Source organism: Excalfactoria chinensis, chromosome 1 (assembly GCF_039878825.1).
Source record: "Excalfactoria chinensis isolate bCotChi1 chromosome 1, bCotChi1.hap2, whole genome shotgun sequence".
In the NCBI taxonomy this organism is placed as follows: domain Eukaryota; kingdom Metazoa; phylum Chordata; class Aves; order Galliformes; family Phasianidae; genus Excalfactoria; species Excalfactoria chinensis.
The window spans coordinates 89778451-89783177 of NC_092825.1; positions in this window are offsets into that span (position 1 = coordinate 89778451).

A 4727-nucleotide genomic window follows, 5' to 3' on the forward strand; every position below is an offset into this window, starting at 1 on the left:
ATTGTTCAAGCTGTAGAAAAAAATAATAGGAAATGAGTCTGAAAGTATTAAGAAAGTTTATAAATGACTTGTCATAAGGTACTTGACTTATGATAGAACAGAGCAGAAATGACTCCTAAATTAGAAAAATACAAAGAAAATCTACAGTGGCTGAGTGCCTTCAGAGAGGGGAAGACACTTTTTTCTTTTCTTTTCTTTTCTTTTCTTTTCTTTTCTTTTCTTTTCTTTTCTTTTCTTTTCTTTTCTTTTCTTTTCTTTTCTTTTCTTTTCTTTTCTTTTCTTTTCTTTTCTTTTCTTTTCTTTTCTTTTCTTTTCTCTTCTCTTCTCTTCTCTTCTCTTCTCTTCTCTTCTCTTCTCTTCTCTTCTCTTCTCTTCTCTTCTCTTCTCTTCTCTTCTCTTCTCTTCTCTTCTCTTCTCTTCTCTTCTCTTCTCTTCTCTTTTCTTCCAGGATAAAAAGATAATAAGTTAATTTAATAAAAAGAAAAATCAGAGCTGTTGAAAAGTTTTCCCTAAGTTTCTGTGGCATTATGTCCATGAGTAGATTAGAATCATAGAATCATACAATTGCTCAGGTTGGAAAAGACATTAAAGATCATCAAGTCCAACAACTACCTAACCATATTAACCTAACTCCCAACAACCCTCTGATAAGTCATGTCCTTGAGTATCACATCCAAACGGTTTTTAAACATGTTTAGGGATGGTGACTCAAGCACATCCCTGGGGAGCCTATTCTGGTGCTTATCAATCCTTTCTGTAAAGCAGTTTTTCCAGATATCCAACTTAAAGTTACCCTGGCTCAACTTGAGGCCATTTCCCGTCATCCTGTCATCTGTCATCAGTGAGAAGAGACCAACCCTGCTCTCTCTGTAAGCGCCTTTCAGATATTGGAAGAGAGCAATAAGGTCCCCCCTTAGCCTCCTCCTCCCCAGACTAGACAGCCCTAGTTCCTTCAGTCACTCCTCATAGGGCATATTCTCCACACCCTTCACCAGCCTTATTGCCCTTTTTTGGTCCTGCTCCAGTGCCTCAATGTCCCTTCTGTATTGAAGTGCCCAAAACTGAACACGGTACTCAAGGTGAGGTTGAGGCATGGCTACCAGCTGCTTATACCAATAAGAGGCTTCATCTATTGACGAGGATGATATGATATTTTAACAAAATATTGTAGAATGGAGTTAAGTACTTATTGTTCAATACCATTTGGAAATATGATAATAAATAAACTACCAGTTTAATCATCCAGGAACTCTCACCTTTGGAGCAAACTATCCAGTTCTATCGCAATCTGAAGGGACTCTGTTATTTCTTCCCCATTCCCCACGGCCACACATACACACAAGTAAGTACATCCATACATGTATACTTTTTAGACAGAGTTTCTCAAATGTCTTGTATTCTCCATGTGTAGGTGGGATGCCTATGTAGTAAATGCCAAAAGAAAAGTATTTCAGCTAACATGGATCTGTGTGATTCTATACTCATTCATGGGTTCATGGTTAAGATGTGTGTCAGTGATACATGTTTTTATTATTTAGCACAAGAACCTTTAAAACACATATTGCACTGGAGTTGTTTCTATACTAGTCATAAATAACTTGAATGTAGCCGTATGTTCAGTTGCCAGCATTTAAACTCTGCATTTAAAATAAAGGCTTTTCTTTGCTATAAGTGAAAAATAGACTATATCTACCAAAAATAATCTTTCCAGGATTCATTAGGTAACATAGTAAATAATACACTGTCATGGAAAAATAAAGAATTTTGTCAAGTTTGAAGGCCTGGTTCTGAACTCACCTTGTGTGTTTACTGTAATCTTCTACGTTATGAGAACCTTCAATGCATTTCACTCTCCATAGTGCATCAGCTTATCATTGTGTTTCTATTGCATTTGAGAAAAGGAGAAAGGTAGTATGTTTCTCTTTCTTAAGAATACAATATGAAGAATATCTTACCCTTTCTGCATCATAACTGGGTAACAGAAAGAGAGGGTATCAACTATATTTGTGAATCAACTTTTGAGCTGATGATGGTTTGAAAGCAAAAGAATTTCAGATTTGATTTTATTTCTTAATGGCAAATAGATAATGTTAACACCAAATATTCTTTTTAAAAGTCTAGTTTACAATATTTTGAAGAATGAAAAAGTAAAAAGCAATGGTCTGTTTAGTCTTAGCAGTAAAAACAAACAAAAAAACAAACAAAACAACTGTTAATACAAGCTTTACCTTTGGAAGTTGCTTTGTTTAATGCATAATTTTAATGAATGTTTGTTCTAAAACCGAATGAGAGTCATTTTTACTTATATAATGTGTAACACTTCTTTTAGGGATATAAATAGAACCTACATTTTTGTGTCTGCTGTTAGTCATTGTTCTGTAGTGTCTATTTTCAAATCACATGTCACATGTTAATTTTCTTGTATACGTGAAATTTGCAGAGTTAAGTTTTTTACTTCATGGTGTCAGTTTGGATTTTTTACAGTTCCAAACTGTAGGCAATTTTGACAGCCTGTTCCATTCCAGCAGATTCTGCTCTTGGCTTAAGTACTGTTTCTTGTACAAATACACAGACAGTAAATTTGGCTTTCAAGTCCTCTCCTGTTCTACCCTTCTTGCATCATTATTAAATGTTCTTAAACTTCATTCTGTATATGTTTCAGTGTTTCTTTAAATTTCACCTATTTTAACAACAGATTGTCAGTAAGTTTTTAAGTTTAATCTCTTTCCCACTGATTATATCTTGGCCTTTGGTTGTGATAAAGTAAAATACCTAAAATTCCAGATGTTCAGTCATTTTTGGTAAAAATGGAATCTCTGGATTTAGAATATTAAACTGTTCTACGTTTGTAATTATCTGTTTTAATTCATCTGATAATGGATTCTACAGTCATTCTAATTTGAGTTTCTCTACATTAGAGAGACATGTCAGTGCTCATTGTATTGTGTAGCTGTAATGCTGAATCATACTTTCAAGTTCTATGCCACCAGATCTGCAATCTGGCAATGCTAGCTACAAATGACATTTAAAAATTTGCTAATTTTCTGCACAAAATTGTGCCTTATTACTCATTCAACATAGGTAATTCCCAAAGCTTTGGGTCTGAAGAAGATCTCATCTTCAATGGAAACTCCAGTCACACTGCAGTCTGGATGGCTAGGAACGATGCTGGATCAAAGAAATAACTGTCCTCTTCTGTTCTGTTTTTAGTATAATTCCCATTACTGGTAGAACCTTTACTGTGAAAACATTATGTTTGATTTTTCTGAAAATATGATGAGTGATTAGCTTTAAAAGCCTAGCCAATAAGGAGAATAATTTAAGGGCATCAGATCCAGTCTGCTACAGTGGATAATTAGCAAGCTATCATGAGACAGTTCTGCCTGTCTGGGTATTAAAAATTTATGCCAATGACAAGACATTGAGCTCCCCACCCTACTGTGAGGGTGAGACACCATCAGCTTCCTCTATCAGGAGAAGGCCCACAGGATTACCTTTGCCTCTGAGGACATGGAGTGGGAAGGAAAAATGAAGTGCTGTTCAGTTGTAGAAAAAACTCTGACGCTTTCATTTTTTTCTTTAAAAATAGCTGAGGCTCCTTAAAAGGAATGATTGGTAAAGTCATGAGAAAATGGGGAAAGGGAAGGTTATTCATGCAAATTAAATCAGTATGTAGATATGAAGAAGACTGACACAATAAGTACTGTGGAAAGCAGAATGCACTGCTGCTAAACTGTATGACAGGAAAGGCTGTAATGCATAAAATCAGCTATGAGCAGAACAGAGGAACTAGGTCAATTCTGACAGACAGCAGAGCTCACACACCAATCCTTTAGCCTTTTCCTGCCACTATCAAACACTTCTCACCTCATGCTTCTAATGTGGCTTTGCCTGCTTTTATACTCTATGGGACAAAGGTTTCTGTCGATTCATGCTATCTTGCAAATAAAAGACTTTTGCTTTTCATTATGTCCATACTGAGGGAGTGATATTCAGCATAGCATGACTCTACGATTGTCTAAAAATCAAAGAATCAATGAGGTGCTTGATAGTAAATATACACAAGTGATAAAACAGCAGTGATAGAAAAAGTACTGAGTACACATACAAAAAAAAATGTCTCTTTGTGCTGGATTTTCTGCTACTGCATGCTGATTCGCCTGTTTAGGTTTGTAAGCTCTGGATGAAAGGCAGCGTGTTGCCTATAAGTATGGATGTCTGTATGAAAGAGTTTCAAACTTGTTTGCAATCTTTGAGTACATTTGGCACACAAACTCAGAAGTATTAGGATAGCTGATCCTGCAAGCAGGGTATGTAGAGTGAAAATAAAATCTTTCTTCTGGGGGAGAGAGAGCCTTGCTTGGTGTACCTCTGCTCATTTGGTGGCTAAATTAACACTGCCATATTGGAGGTCTGAGCTTCATTTGCAGACAATGCAACAATCATCTACTTGGTCTGTAAAATTCCCAGTGTCAGGTGGATGTTGCTGGAGATGTCTGTGAAATGTTGCTTTTCTAAATAATAATCAGAAAAGGCTTCTATTTTCCTTTACTTTCACTCTTTTTCCCCACAGTATTTTTGTCTGGAAATAAATAACGGTCCAGAGGCGTATTCTGTTTGTCTTCTTACAGATTTGACAGCTAATATTTGTAGGATTTTGCCTTTAATATGGAGGGATTGTGGGTGGAGAGGGAAGGACAAGACAGCTCTGAGCATTAAGGAGATGA